Below are 17,429 nucleotides of genomic sequence, written 5' to 3'. Positions count from 1 at the left end.
AAAGTTTAAGTGGGTGTGTTTACTGCTCATCGGGTTGTACAGGATGAAAAAAGAGGTTAAACTAGGAACTAGCAGCAGTGTGCACATTTGAGAACTCTGTTTGTGCGGCATGCACACGGGCTTAAACAGGAAGGCAATGGAAAGGGAAAACAGCAGTAGGAAGGAAATCAAGGAGAACTAGCTTAGCTGGCAGGTGAAATGCATCAGAATCAGCCAATTACACAGGCAGCAGACCAGCCCAGCCCAGAACACTACTATAAACTAAGCAAACACCTTCCCCTGTGATTTGTCCCACACTGTACACCACCGGTGTATACAAGTGGGGAAATTTTAACTAACAAACCTACAAAATGAGAAGGGCTGCAACAGGCAACATAGAACAACATGTGCAAGAGGCTGAGGGTGGTGAGGATGTGAATGCTGCCGAACAACCCACAGTGAGCAGACAGAGAAGAGTGCACAGACCCAGGGTAACCTACCAGGGGCTAGATGAGCTGGAAACAGTGGAGCGCTATAGGGTGGACAGAGAGACCTCCTACTGCAATGTGTTGAGCTGTGCCAGCCACACCTGTTACACCAAACTGATCGAGGGGAACCCATCCCAGTGGATACCAAGGTATGGGTAGGCCTAGGTATACTAGCCACAGGTACCTCCCAAAGCACAACTGGGGATATCATGGGGATCTCACAGGCATCAGCATTCAGAGTATTCCACCAGTTCCTGGATACCGTCAGCACATGCAAGTGAGCACGTATATTTCTTCAACACCCGTGAGGTGTTGACCAGCAAAATGTGTCTCTTCCACCAAATAGCAGAATACCCTGGGGTAGTGGGTGCTATAGACTGCATGCACATATGCATCAAAGCACCACCCGGTGAGCAGGGTAGGGCCTACATCAACCACAGGGACATTCCCCTCCATCAACTGCCAGGTCATATGTGATGCCCAGGGCATTATAATGAATGTGTGTGCAGGCTGCCCTGGAAGCTACGATGATTCCCACATATGGCATCTAATGCAGCTGTACCAGAGATTTGCCAATGGGGACATCCCCTAGTGGGGGATGCTGGGTACACACTGGAGCCGTGGCTGATGACACCCATCAGAAATGCACACACACCTGAACAATAATGCCATAATGAGGCACATGCACAGGCCAGACATATAATAGAGCATGTGTTTGGGATGCTCAGGTAATGGTTCTGGTATCTGGACACATCCAGTGGAGCCTTGCAGTATTCACCAGCTACATGTACCCAAATTGTTATGGTATGTGTTATGCTACACAATATGATCCTGTGGAAACAGCTGCAGCAGGAAGAGCATGAGGCAGGGCCACGCAGCCCCCCACCAATGTCATGTCCTGCACAGGCACAGAGTGACCTGGAAGAGGAACAATCTGAGCCTGCCACAGTAGGCAGAAGGAGGCATGCTCAGCATGCCCTGGCCTTGGCAAAGAGCCAACGTATAGCACATGCACTGACACAGTAGGGACCCAGGGAATGACACCTCTCTCTGACTTGAACATACAGTAAAAGGGATGCCAAACATGACACTACCTGCGCTCAACCATGTATAGGGAGTATACTATGTGCATTCAACATAGGCAGCCCACCAGCACCATCCGCAAATCTGGCACACCCACAAGATAAGTCAATCAACCTACCAGTTGCCATATGGATTAGAATGTGTCATTACCTGTAGCTATGGTATGGATGTGAGCATGCAAGGGAACTGGGTGGCTGAATGTTATGGCAGCAGACAGTAGACACCCATAGTGGTACCATGACATCTGTAACACATGCTAGAGTCACCATAGTAGCCAGTACTACACAGGGTGACAAAACCCACTGCAGGAAATGTGCTGAGCAACATGTTTGTCCATATGACCCACACATGCCAGTCAGGATGGTTCACATATCCAACAATAGTGTCAGCCAGCAGGACAGGTGTAGACAAACCCAAACAGAGCCTGTGCCATGGCCCCAGAATGATGGCTATGGTTAACCCCCCCCCCCGAGGCTTCCACAGACAGACCACAGCAGGGCAGGCAGTGAGATGTTAGTTCTGAAGGGTAGGAAGTCAGACAATAATATGTAGGGCAACCAAAGCCACAATCTGTGGTACACTAGTATGCCTTGACTGAAATGGAGTACCCAACATATCAGTACAGTCCCAGCAAATGTGTGCAAGTGTCAGGTGTGCCCCCCATCCTACATAGAAAAATAGTAACAGCCAGGTGTGCCCCCCCAATCCTGTGTAGAAATGTGGAAATAGTCAGGTGTGCCCTCCCCCAACCTACATAGAAATATAGTAACAGTCAGGTGTGCCCACCCCCAATCCTATGTAGAGATGTAGAAACAGTCAGGTGTACCCCCCACAGTATGCAGTCAATGCCAAATGATCGATGGATACCCTGCAGAGACAGCATGCTACCTGTTGATGTACAACACAAAGGTCAGCACTGCAGTACAAACTACCTGGACATGAACCACATATAGGTTCATAGGTTCATAGGTAGATACTAGGCTATCTGCCCTAGGGCATTTATAAGCCTAGCCAGAGTGTATTTGGCTTCCATCTCCCTATTAGATTAGCCTACTGTGCCTCTGTAAAGTAGGTCACAGAAGGTATCCTTTTAAGATTAGTTTACTGTGCCTCTGTCTAGCAGGGACACAGGAGAGATCCCAGGGTTGAATTTGTGATTTCCCATCCACGCGTCCAAATTTCGCTTGAAGAGGGTCAGCGAGGGGCTATATCTAACATGAATTGGGATTCTATTCCAGAGTGAGGGGAGCCTTGGGGAAATGAATCTGTCCCTCCAGCATGTCCTATTTATTTTTGTGCTGAGGTTTAGGTCCCTGGAGCATGTAGCTCTAAGGGACTTGGATTTTTTGAGGTGGAGCCTGTCCATTAATTCTGGGTTTGACATGGCTTTGTACTTCAGGCATAGATCGCCTCTGAGTAGGCGGTAAGCAACTGAGTAGAGCTGGAGTTTCCTTAGTCGAGCTGCATAGGACATCTGTTTGTAGCCCATGATCCTCTTGCTGAGGTACTTTTGGGGTCTCTTCAGTTGCTGCAGGTGTCGGGTAAGGTACATCCCAAAAGGGTCATTGTATTCAATTATGGGCCTGATGAGTGATGAGTAGAGGGGCACAATGACCTCTCTTGATCTAGATGCAAACCCTTTTGTGATAAGGTGGGCTATATAGAAGGTCTTTCGAACCACTTTGGCAACGTGATTATCAAAGGAGAGATTACTATCTACGTTGGTCCCCAAATCTCTAATTACTTCTTCTGTACTTAATGGATTACCACCTATGTGGTAATTTGTGGGCACCTTGTTTTTCCCAAACTCGGGCACCAAGCATCCGTCTCTGTGAGACCCTTTTGGAGAATGCTTGTGTCAGCTGAAGATTCGATTATGGCCCCTAGTTTGCAGTTATCTGCGAACTTTGTCAGCCATAATCCCCCCGTGTTAGCCTGAACCTCAGAGAAGTATATACCGAACAAGAGAGGTCCCAGAACTGAGCCCTGTGGGATGCCACTTTTAACTGGTTTGGATTCGGACATGGCACCTGCGATTCTGACCATGTGGGCTCTATCTCTGAGCCAGTTTGCAACCCATCTTGTGATATAGGGGTTGATATTTAAGCTAGTAAGCTTATTTATGATGCCCGAGTGGGGTATTGTGTCGAAGGCCTTTGTGAGGTCCAGGTAGGCTGTGTGGACTACCTTGCCCTCATCTATGGCTTTGGTAACTGTTTCAAAGAAATCAACTAAGTTTAAGAGGCAAGATCTGCCGATAGCAAAGCCGAATTGAGTAGGGTCCAGTGTCTGGAGGATCCCAATGTCTTTGTTTATGAGTTCCATGATAATATGCTCCATAGCTTTACAGACCAGACTAGTCAGGCTTATGGGGCGATAGTTTCCGGGGTCCATTGTGGCACCACTTTTGTGGAGTGGGACCACTGTAGCTGTACTCCATTCTTTGGCTACATATCCTGTAGTAAGACTAAGTTTGAACAGTGACTTAATGTGAGGGTTCAGTTCTTCTTGGAGCTCGAGTAAGACACAGCACCGTCCGGTCCCATAGATGCTGTGTTTTTTGCTTTGGAGAGGGCAGCTTTCACCTGTGCATCTGTGATGTCAGGGAGGTTACATTCAGTTGGGAATAGGCATTTGCTCCTTTGGGGGGGAAGGGGGGGAGAAGTTTGCACTGAATCTATCTGCCAGGATGTTGGCTATGTCTGTAGGTTCAGTATATTTTGTACCGTTATGCAACAATTCAGAGCATATCTGGAAGTTTCCACCCATGTCTCTGACATAACTAAAGAAGGCCTTGTGATTATCTTTAGTGTCTAGGGCAATTTTTCTTTCGAAACTGGCCTTTGATGATTTTATGAGGGATCAAAGTTTCTTGCTAATACTGATCAGAGATGCCTTCCCTTTTTGGGATTTTGCTCTGTCATGTTGTAGCTTCCTCCTTCTGTTGTATAGCTTATTTATGGCCGGGGTCCACCAGACTGGTCTTCTGTTTTTGGAGGAGTGAGTCTTGGTTTTATTTGGGATAGCATGATCCATGCATTCCTGCAGGTGCTCATAGAATGCATTTGTAAAGGATTCTGTGGATTGGGCTGTATTATCCTCTGGCCCAGGGGCTTTGAAGGATTCCACCTCAGTCTTGAGAAGTGCAAAGTTGGCTTTTGAGAAATTCTTTACAGTGATTTCCTTGGCTGGGGGTGGGGACGGGATATGGATGTCCAGGGAAATTTGTTTATGGTCTGATCTTACCAAAGAGGGGTTTACCTCTGCTGTGGAACATAGAGTCCCCATGTTGGTGATGACCAGGTCCAATATGTTGTTCCCTCTTGTGGGAGTGGTGACCAGTTGTTCCATTGCATTAGAGTTTATAAATTCAGGGAACCATTGGGCGAGGGTGTTTGGGCTTGAGTAGTTTTCCCAGTCAATGTTTGGGTAGCTGAAGTCACCCAATAACATAGTGTTTGGAGAGACCTTCATATTCTCCAGTGTTCTCAGGAATGCCAAGTGGGGTTCCTATAATAGGGAGGATGTTCTGTAGCAGGCTACAAACTGAAAGGCAGTCTTGCCTGCTGTTAGTTGCACATAGATGGTTTCTGATGCTTCGTACAGTGCCACTAACCTGGAGGTGTAGGTATCTTTGATTAATATAGATACTCTCCCACCTTTTGTGCTTCAGTCTGAGTTTTGGGGCTGAAACGCATGGTATGAGTTATAACCTGGTAGTGCTGGGGTGCTCTCAGGAGCCTTGAACCAGGTTTCTGTTACTGCACAGACATTGATTTTCTCCATACTGAGGAGAGTCTCGAGTGTGTGCATCTTGAGGTTTAAACTTCTGGCATTGAGTAGCATTACCTTTAGTTTTTTATCTTTGGGTTATCTATGGAGGTGGGTTTGTCCTTTGAGCCTTGCCTAAAAAAGGCACTATGGGGGTGGCAAGAGCCTAGGCCAGTATACAAAAGCCTAAGGGTGACAGGTGCAAGCCATCCCTAGCGAAGCAATGTGGCTTGTCGAGCATGTCATACCAGGCTGACAGACGCTGTATCCCCTTTGAATGCCACCAATACTTTAGCCAATTGTTGAAACTGATCATTTTGTCTTTATACTGTGGCATCATTCTTGGTAAGGGCAAGATGCTACTCAAGGTCAGGGACATACCAGCCTGGGCTACATGGTCAGAGAGCTCCTCTATGTCTCTTTTCATGTAGTCCAGGGAGGTACATCTCAGGTCATTCACACCAGCATAGACAATGATGGAGTCATACTTGTACTTGCTTTGGAGTGACCTTAGTGCTTGCGTTATGTGGCAGATCCTGGCACCCGACAGGCAGCTTACAGTGACCTTCTCCTTGTTCAGTCTGGTGAGTGGGACATCAGTGTGCCGGACAATAGAGTCCCCTATAACTAGTGTATTTGGTATGTTGTTTGGCCTTAAGGGCTGTGACACTGATTTTGTGAGATATGTGATTTGTGGGTATTGTTGAGGCGTGGCTGTTGCTTGGATATCTGTTTGGGAGGTCTTTGCTGTTTAGGCAGATTTTTATTTAGAGCCTCTGAGTATGTTTTTGTGTGTTTATGTGTTGGGTATGCAGATGCAATAGGTCTGTGTGAGACTGGATTTGTGGTGTGGGTGGTTACCTTTTCCTCCTGACTGACTGTGCCAGTCTTGGGTTGAGAGAGCTCTGCCTCCAGTTTGGCTGTGTAACTGCATCTCTCACATGTATTAGAGTTTGTTGGAAGGAGGAGAGGGTTGTCTGTGTACATAAGGCAATTGTAACATTGCCTCAAAATTCCCAGATTCACCAGCTAGACTGGAGAGTAACCTTGAAACTGACCCTTGGACATACCAGATTAGTATAGGAACTGTTTTTTTACTGATCAGATTAGGGAAGGGAACTGATTTTTCACTTGATCAGGAAGGACCAATCGAGTCTAATACTTTCTATCTATGGAGGTGGGTTTGTCCTTTGAGCCTTGCCTAAAAAAGGCACTATGGGGGTGGCAAGAGCCTAGGCCAGTATACGAAAGCCTAAGGGTGACAGGTGCAAGCCATCCCTAGCGAAGCAACGTGGCTTTTCGAGCATGTCATACCAGGCTGACAGACACTGTATCCCCTTTGAATGACACCAATACTTTAGCCAATTGTTGAAACTGATCATTTTGTCTTTATACTGTGGCATCATTCTTGGTGAGGGCAAGATGCTACTCAAGGTCAGGGACATACCAGCCTGGGCTACATGGTCAGAGAGCTCCTCTATGTCTCTTTTCATGTAGTCCAGGGAGGTACATCTCAGGTCATTCACACCAGCATGGACAATGATGGAGTCATACTTGTACTTGCTTTGGAGTGACCTTAGTGCTTGCATTATGTGGCGGATCCTGGCACCCGACAGGCAGCTTACAGTGACCTTCTCCTTGTTCAGTCTGGTGAGTGGGACATCAGTGTGCTGGACAATAGAGTCCCCTATAACAAGTGTATTTGGTGTGTTGTTTGGCCTTATGGGCTGTGACTGTGAGGCACACTGATTTTGTGAGATATGTGATTTGTGGGTATTGTTGAGGGGTGGCTGTTGCTTGGATATCTGTTTGGGAGGTCTTTGCTGTTTAGGCAGATTTTTATTTAGAGCCTCTGAGTATGTTTTTGTGTGTTTATGTGTTGGGTATGCAGATGCAATAGGTCTGTGTGAGACTGGATTTGTGGTGTGGATGGTTACCTTTTCCTCCTGACTGACTGTGCCAGTCTTGGGTTGAGAGAGCTCTGCCTCCAGTTTGGCTGTGTAACTGCATCTCTCACATGTATTAGAGTTTGTTGGAAGGAGGAGAGGGTTGTCTGTGTACATAAGGCAATTGTAACATTGCCTCAAAATTCCCAGATTCACCAGCTAGACTGGAGAGTAGCCTTGAAACTGACCCTTGGACATACCAGATTAGTATAGGGAACTGTTTTTTTTACTGATCAGATTAGGGAAGGGAACTGATTTTTCACTTGATCAGGAAGGACCAATCGGGAGTCTAATACTTATGAGAAGTCAAGGAGGGTGTGGTGCTTTAGTTAGTTAGTGTTTCCTTATAAGAGCTGAGCAGGTGCAGGGCTTTAGAAAGAGAATAGAGTGATTACTTTGAGGGTTTAAACAGTTTTAAGGGAAAAAGTGAAGAGCAGACTTTGTGGACCCTGGAATAGTTTAAACCTGTTTAGGCGGCGCTGCCCGACGCTGCTCAGTGCACAAAACCGCACAAAAAGAGATTTGTAGGGTTTTAAGAGAGAGAGATCAAGGAGTTTAGAATTGACCCAAAATGGCCAATAAAACTACAGCTTCTAGGTAGTAACCTCTCCTCCAGGGACAGGCAGGCTGTTCAGTGTTAACCATTCCCACTGGTGAACACAGAGACTTCCCTTTAGCCCAAGCAAGCACTGGCCTTCTAGAAACTTCCAAACAGTTCAGAACAGCAAATCTGTACCTGAACTTTCTTAACTTTCAGAAAGTGGGAAAAAAGCAAGATTTTTTTGTTTTTTTTTTCTTTTTGTTGTAGTTTAAAGGTAGCAGAGATACACAAGCAGCAAAATAATCACAACAGTGCAATTCAGACATCCATACTGGGCATGCTCATACACTTAGAGAAATGAAGGCAATGTAAGACAACAACATACTGAAAGGTCATACTGGGCATGCTCACACAAACATATGAAGGCCATGTCTGCAAACACCAGTGGACCAGACATATCTAGCAGTCGCAGTTTTTAGTGCAGACACTCATCAGTATGCACTACTCATGTCTTGCACACACAGTGGATAGGAATACAGACATATATGTAAGAACAACACACTATAATAAGCCAAAGGTAGACAGACATAGATGTGTGGAAGAGGGTGATTATGACAAGGAGCCATCCAGGCCTGTCCCACCCAGCACACAACCAAAGGGCCTCAAACACATGAAGTGCATATTAAACTCACTGCAGATACTAGCCACCAGTGTCTGTCAGCATTACAGACCATGTGGTGCACGTGCCAGCTGTGCAACATGACTGTACAAAGAAGTAGTCATCTAGCAACTGTATACACGTAGCTGTGAAATATGACCTTGTGTGTGGCCGCATGTGGCATGTCAACCCCTACATGAATGGGTAATGGCCCTTGCACACACACTGCCCTTCCCATAGCTGTACTATGACAAGCCCGCTGAGGTCATCCAATGTGAAATCCACCTTTGGGAGAGTTGTAGCCTAGTAATCTCCATGGTGCATCCCATACCTGCCTACTGCTGTAGTGTGATAAGCTAGGTGGGACTTCAAATCCCAGGCTTGGCAACTATGTGTGTGTTTGTGTGTATGTCTGTCTGACTGTGTAGACAGCAATGCTTTTAAGGGTAGTCACACTCCCAACAATTTAAATGCACAACTTAGGCAAGGCTGCTGATGTCATCCACCTAGAAATATACCTCTGGGAAGATTGTAGCCCTGTAATCTGTATAGCATGTCCTGTAACTGTGTACTGCTGTTGCCTGATAAAGTAGTTAGGTAGGTGTTCTAATCCCAGACATGGTAACTGTGTGTGTGTGTGTGTGTGTGTGTGTGTGTGTGTGTGTGTGTGTGTGTGTGTGTGTGTGTGTGTGTGTGTGTGTGTGTGTGTGTGTCTGTGTAGAGAACAATGCTTTTTAGGCTAGTCACACTCCTTACAATTTTAATGGTCAACCTTGGCAAAACTGCTGAGGTCATCCACCTAGAAATACACCTGTGGGAAGATTGTAGGCCAGTAATCTTTATAGTGCATCCTGTAACTGTGTACTGTTGTTGTGTGATAAAGTAGTAGGTAGGTGTTCTAATCCCAGACATGGCAACTGTGTGTTTGTCTGCCTGTCTGTGTAGACAGCAATGCTTTTTAGGCTAGTCACACTCCCTACAAATTAAATGCCCAACCTTTGCAAGGCTGCTGATGTCATCCACTTAGTAATACACCTCTGGGAAGCTGTAACCCAGTAATTTATAGGTATCTATAGGTAGGACTTCTATTCCCAGACATGGTGAGTATGTGTGTCTGTCCGTGTAGACAGCAATGCTTTTTAGGCTAGCCACACTCTCCACAATCCAAATGCTCAACCTTTGCAAGGCAGCTGATGTCGTCCTCCTAGTAATACACCTCTGGGAAGCTGTAGTGTATCCTGTAACTGCATACTGCTATAGTGTGATAAACTAGTTCGGTAGTAGTTCTATTCACAGACGTGGTGAGTGGGAGTGTGTTTGTGTGTGTGTGTGTGTGTGTGTCTGTCTGCCTGTGTAGAGAGCAATGCTTTTAGGCTAGCCACACTCCCAACAATCCAAATGCACAACCTTTGCAAGGCAGCTGATGTCATCCACCTAGTAATACACCTCTGAGAAGCTGTAGCCCAGTAATCTCCAAAACACATCCTGTAACTGGGTCCCGCTATAGTGTGATAAACTACATAGGTAGGTGTTCTATTCCCAGACATGGCAAATATGGATGTCTGTGTGTGCTCATTTGTCAGTGTAGGGAGCAATGCTTTTGAGTCCATTCACAGACACTACAACCACCAATGGCCCACTTTGACAAGTGTATCAATGTCATTAACTGTGAAATACACCTTTGGGGAAGTGCTAGGCCAGTAATCTCCGTGGTGCATGCCGTAACTGTGCACTGCTGTAGTGTGATAAACTAGTTAAATAGGAGTTCTAACCCCCACCATAGCAACTGTGTGTGTGTGTGTGTGTGTGTGTGTGTGTGTGTGTGTGTGTGTGTGTGTGTGTGTGTGTGTGTGTGTGTGTGTGTGTGTGTATGTGTGTCTGTCTCTGTAGAAAGCAATGCTGTTTTAGGGTAGGCACACCCACTACAATTTAAATGCTTTACATTGGTAAGGCTGCTGATGTTATCCACCCCAAATACCTTTTTGGGTTGGTTGTTGCACCAATCTCCTCCTTGGTGTGCCATAACTGCGTACTGCTGAAGTGTGATTTAGAACTCTGGTAGGGTTCTATACCCACCCATGGCAGTTCTGGATGTTTTTTGTGTGTTCCACTGTCTGTGTAGGGAGCAATGCATTTTAGGCTAGTCACACTCAATACATGTCAAATGCCCTACTTTGGCAATCCTACTGATGTCAGCCAATGTGATATACACCTTTGTAGTAATCACCATGGTGCATACTATAACTGCGTAATTCTGTGGTGTAATAAACTAGTTAGGTAGGAGTTATACTCCTGGACATGGCAGGTGTGTGTGTGTGTGTGTGTGTGTGTGTGTGTGTGTGTGTGTGTGTGTGTGTGTGTGTGTGTGTGTGTGTGTGTGTTTGTGTGTGTGTGCGCGTGTGTGTTTGTACCTCATATCCTGTGTGGAGGAGGGTGTGCAACACCTGGGCCCAGTATGTAGCAGGGTTTGTAATTTTCTTATATGGTGGCCCTAGTACATATCACAATGTCCACTGTACAGGGAAAACAGCTGTGAAATAGCCGAGAGGCTGGGGTGCATATCCATACCCATACATGTGTCATTAAGGCCAGGCAATCACAGTTAGCAACCCCAGCATTACCCAGAGCACACTCTCAACCCATGTCTCATACACATGCACATGGTGAGGCAGCAGCCAAGATGTGTGTAGTACACTGCATATTGGCGACTGATAGTAACTATGGTGTGAATGCAGTGGCCTACAGAAGCCATAGCACCCTGTTCATCAGTACGATAGGCACATAATTGCAGACAGTGCACCTTCAGTATGTTTCCCACTGGATGCCTGCAACAACTGTGGTTCCATCAAATGTGATCCACAAAGGACATACTATGCCTTACACACATGTCCTGTATGGACAATGCCACTGACACCAGGGAATACCTGTAGCATGCTATCAATGTAGGTGCAGGGTCAACCTGCTGTCCATTACCTGGCCCTGCCACATGAGGGCGGAACTGTCACATCTGATGATAACATTCTGTGTACACAACATGGGCCAGACAAACCAGGTACACTTCCACATGCCACTGTGCATGAATGTGGGATGTGTGCACATCCCAAACACCATCCATGTCATGGCATATAGAACACATACATGCCAAGCATTGCACAGCACTGGCCATGCACAATAGTAACCCAGGTGACTGGATGGTGAATACTATACTTGTGTGGTCCATTCTGGACACTACACCCCTTAGCCATAATGCAGACCATTCTCATGTGGCCTGATGCCAAGGTATACCCATCACCTAGCCTTGTACAGCCATCTGGCACTGTCAACCACTACAAACCCATGAAGCAATGCATACATGCATGCCGGTACTAGCACCCTGTGTCTGTGTGCATGGTGTATGATACTTCCGACAACATTCACACCCAGTACCACCCCCACTGGCATACTGAAGCATGGTCTCTAATGTCAGACACTGTCACATACCCTTTGACCATAGAACCCAAGGATAACCCCTGTGGGCCAATTGATACCTATGCATTACTGTATTGTGGCAAGGTAACTGGTTAGGAAGTGTATTTGTTACCCTGCCAAGTGTGGCCATCTGTATGAGTCCCTTACAGATTTTTGCTGTGTTGACTCTGACACCTGTTCATGTGGACAGGCTCGTTTGCTACACCTACTGTATTACAACAGTGTTGCAGATGTCACTCACCAGCACATATATGTCTGGACAGCTCACCAACATGTAAGCTATGTGGCGCATGCAATAACTGCATACACATGTGATAGCTATGCATAGTCAGTCAGGTGTTTGAAACCCCGTACTGGTAGGTGTGTGACATAAACATGCTTAAGTTTTACTTACCCACACCTTCCCTGACATACTTTGTCTCTGTCTGTCCTGCCCACACCCTCTCTGGTGGATGTGGGATGTACACCTGCTTTGCTAGGCAGCAGCTTGTGTTTTGTAAGTGATGGTCATGATCAGCTGATGGCCTCTGCACCAGTTGCAGTCTTTCTCTAGCTGAGTGCATGTGGAACAGCTGTGGTAACATTCCCATAGCCAATTGCATGGAAACGCACTCCAATATCTAGGAACACCATCTTGGTGTTGGCCCTTTACATCCACTGTGGACAGGAACTAGATCTGTCGTTTGGTGAACAGCATCTCAGATGGATTGGGGATTTACCTCTAACAACTTACACTGTGGAAACAGGGCAACACACAGGAGGGGGATGTGCCTGACCTGACTACAGACTGTAAGTGCTGCTGTACTGCATGTAGAGTAACTTTGGTTTAACAGTGTGTGTGTGTGTGGATATGGCTGTCCTACATGTTGTAATATCTGCCACATCAGTACTATGTTTATGAGGAATTTGCATCTGTAGGGTTGTCTGCAGACTGGGCAGTGTTTATACTCTTGGTGTCATGTGTTACCCACAGAGCACGTATCTATGAATTGCAGAAGGTAGTGTGAAGATTGCAGTCTGTAGATGGTGAAAGCCGTGACAGTTACTGACTTCATATCCATCATAGGACACATGTTGCAACAAACCCTGTTACAACAGTACATGTATGAGGTTATCACAGCAACATGTCAATATTGGCCCTGTGTATGTGCTTCCAGCCACAACTCTGTCAACCTTTGTACATATGTCGTGCATTAAGAGGTGCAAATGTGCTGTATACCATCATTTGTGTCATCATATCTGATAGCACGCCAGGGAGATATCAGACTGCTACACATTTTATGTACAGTATGGGTAATATTTGACGACATTACCAGGGCATTCCATGGTCATTTGTACAGTACTGAGGTCTGTGTAACTATGGTGAATGTCGACAGTGTGTGTATTGTGAACATGTTCTTTAACCTGTGTACAGACTGTGGTAGATGTCATTGTTATAGGTCCCGTCCTATCTGATGTTACATGCTGCTCCACTGTATGTTACCGTATTGGTTTACATGTGTAGGCCATACACATACATGTCCCATACCACAGACAGACCGCAGACCACACTGTGTAGCAGCCCAGTATATGCAGGGCTAGTCTGTGAGTGGCACATATGAGGATGGTGCTGAACAGATAGTCCATATACTGTACTTTTATGCTAGCTTACCATATGTGGCTGTGGCTGTGTTCACACTGGATGTGGTTATGCACCTTCACACAGGTGTTTCTTACCCTGTGGTGTGACATGCCTGCAGAGCCTGCTATATATGCAGGTACATGTGCATTCCCCCATAGGAGATTTTGGCCAGTGTTGAGCCAGTCTGCTGTAGCCTTCACAGTGCATTGTTACATGTCTAGCAGCTTAGTGCACTTATCCAGTGAGATGTCATGTGGCGATACTTGCCGGATGTACTGCTGCCGGGTCTCCCTTAACAGTCATGTATGTCAGACAGAGCAGTGTACATATAATCATCTATAACCACTATATATATATATATATATATATATATATATATATATATATATATATATATATATATATATATATATATATATATATATATATATATATATATATATATATATATATATATATATGTATATATATATATATATATATATATATATTTATATATATATATATATATATATATATATATATATATATATATATATATGATTATACATATACATATACATATCGACATATATAGATGGGTATGTATATGTACATAGATATACCTATATACACCCAGATATATACATATACAGAGCAATATATGTCTACTCATATACAGACATTGGCACATATGCACATAAAAGTATGAATATCTACAGATATATCGACAGTAGTAGGTATATCGGTATAGATATGTATGCACATGTATTCATATATATATATATCTTTATACCAACATAACTAGGCATATCTGTACACATAAGATGTGCATACATATATATTTATATGCACATATATCTATATATACATATATGTATAGATATGTACACATATGTACATACAAAAAGGTGTACACATGGCCATATATATGCATCACTATACAGATGCGTATACAGACATATGTATGTGTATACCTGTGTATGTACATGTAGACGTCTATAAACCTATATGTATACAACCATATACCTCTCTTGAGTAAACGTCACGGTTGCGTATACCCTCCCACATGTATCCCACCATATGTATCTGCTATGTGTACATTATGATAAAACAACATATGTGATGCAACAGTCATATTAATGACAAGGACTACACAATCTAGGACGTAAAGGCAAGTGTTCAATACCACTCAATTTGGGTAATGACAGCTATATTGGTAACACAACAGCTGTCCTCACAGGGGTCATGGCATAGTGATCATGTGCTGTGACTTCAGTGTAAAGGGCCCTGAGTTCATGACCTGCAAGGGCTGCTCATTTTGTTGCTGGCCAGAACAAGCTCTGTTGGATACAGAGTGGTTAAGGTAGTGTGTGCAATGTAGGCCACGCACATCAGTATCACAACATTGCTAGGTAGGGGTCTAGTCCCAGTGTTGGCAAGTAACAGTGTGCGCGTATGTGGATGGGTCTACATCAGGTTGCAGGATATACACGCCTCAGTGGGCCACCTGTCCATGTGGCACAGGCAATACCCAGTATAGTAACCTGTGAAATGTGTTTGACTGTACCCTGGATATGTCACTGTCATGGTGTCAGCACAGTGACATACCCCATTGTGCAATATGACTGCAGACCATCCTCATGCTGACACATATACTACAACACACTTGCATATCAATTTAGAGACCACATCCAAGCAGTGTTACTAACAGTTAGAAGGCATTATTGCTGGACGGCTACACTACCTGCCAGTTATGCTTCACACTCTGCACCCTACAACATGTTACACTGCAGGACTGTGGTACACTGGTATGCAGTCACCCTGTACATCAGAACCATATCAGCCTGTCCCTGTATCAATGGTATGGATGACAGGGATGGGATACAGGTATCATCATATGCACAGGGCATCCTCATGCTTGCACATGTACACCTACAACACACTTGCATAGCAGTTTAGATACCACAACCATGCAGTGCTACTAACAGCTAGAAGGCATTATTGCTGGGTGGCTACACTACCTGCCAGTTATGCCTCACACTCTACACCCTACATGTTACACTGCAGGACTGTGGTACACTAGTGTACAGTCACTGTGTGCATCAGAACCATATCAGCCTGTCCCTGCATCGATAGTATGGATGACAGGGATGGGGCTCAGGTATCAACATATGCACAGGGTGTGGTGTTAGTCTGCCAGAGGCCGAGGGTGGGCCATACATTTGACACCATGTGTGTGGATGAGGGGTGTATGCTAGGGAGCTAGCTGAAGGGATGTGGTGTGTGTAGGTATGAGGTGCCCTAGGTGTGTTTGCATAGTGTGTGGGTATGCATGCACAAAGTTCTGCCTTGTGGCTGCTCTACACAGGTGTTTATGGACAGCTGCAGACCATACCTGGCAGGGTGTGCAGTCCAATGCCTCTGGCCATGGACACATGGACTGTGCCTGCCAGGGGTTCCGCAGGCACGTGCAGGTACAAGCGTTGAAGTGCTACTGTCATCTGCTGATGACATTTGCCCGCTGGTACCACATCCCTCCTGGGACTGGCCAGGACCATGTGCAAGTGGCTTGCTGTGGTGTCAGCAAACACCCCTCACTGCCAGGGCTGCTACTACCACTAAGGGAGCCCCTTGATGTCCTAGCATGCTCACGCTGAGTGTCAGCTCTTGGTGTTGCTGGGCCACATCCACACAGGCATCGCCGCATCCCCACCACATGTCAAACCATGGACACACCACGGCTGATGAGGGCCATCAGCTCATCATGCCATCTATCCGCTTGCTCATTAGAAGCACAGCTGGCAGCCGCCACTTCACAGAGGTTGTTGCCTACAGTAGCAAGTACAGCCCTCTTCAGCCTAAGACCCTGTCTGGTGTAATGCTCAATATGTGCCTGCACTGCCATTACAGCCTAAAACATGACACAGTAGACATGGTAACCACACTTTCCCATGCACTGCCACTGAACGTCAGCTGTCCTTCTGCTATGGCCACTGGTGCTGGGGTGTGTATAGGCACTGTAAGTGTGTGTGGAGGTGGGCTGGCTAAAAGGGGGATGTGAAATGTTGGTGCAGTATTGGCCCCTGACAACCACACCTGTGCCTCACCATTATCATCATCAGCATCATCGGTGTCTGTATGGACACCTACATCAGATTGGGTGCAAGAGGGGCCCTGACCCACCTCGCCACCTGTGGGGGAAAAAAATAACCACATTTTAAAACCTGTACAGCATTGCTTAACAGTGCACACACACACACACACACACACACACACACACACACACACACACACACACACACACATCTCCGTACTACCTACCTGTCCTAGCTTTTACAGACAGCCCCACATATATGTCCATGTGTTACCCCATCCTGCATCACACTTGTTAACACACACATTGCTACCACTCATTAACATCACAGTCCTCTAAATGCCCACACAAGCGGCCACAACATAAAGGCCTGTTGCTACATTAACTGCCTGACCTGTGTGTAGTGGAGTAACATGGCCTCAATGCTGTCATTCAGTATGCACCCTCTGTATGGCCGGAATGATGTGCATGGCCCCTATATGTGTGGGCTACTATGTAGTAGCCATAATAGCTCCCACTGGTGTGTCATGTGTATGTAATGCTCAGTACATGCCGGATATGCTGCTCCGTTGGCCCATCAAGTGTCAGCTGTAATATGTGGATACACTCCCTGGTGTTGACTATTACTTCTCCAATGCATCTGTAGAGCTGCATATGTGGGCTGTAGGTTATCTCTCTGCTGACAGCAATATTAAGTGTGTACCTAGGATCTACCTTCCCTCTGGATGCCTGATCCAAGCTACAGGCCATATTATACTATTTGCCAACCTGTGAGTACATGACAGGTATTCCTGGTGC

This window comes from Protopterus annectens, chromosome 4.part0 (genome assembly GCF_019279795.1).
Source record: "Protopterus annectens isolate FY-2018-M chromosome 4.part0, PAN1.0, whole genome shotgun sequence".
NCBI classification, from domain to species: domain Eukaryota; kingdom Metazoa; phylum Chordata; order Ceratodontiformes; family Protopteridae; genus Protopterus; species Protopterus annectens.
Note: the sequence above shows the minus strand (reverse complement) of the source record.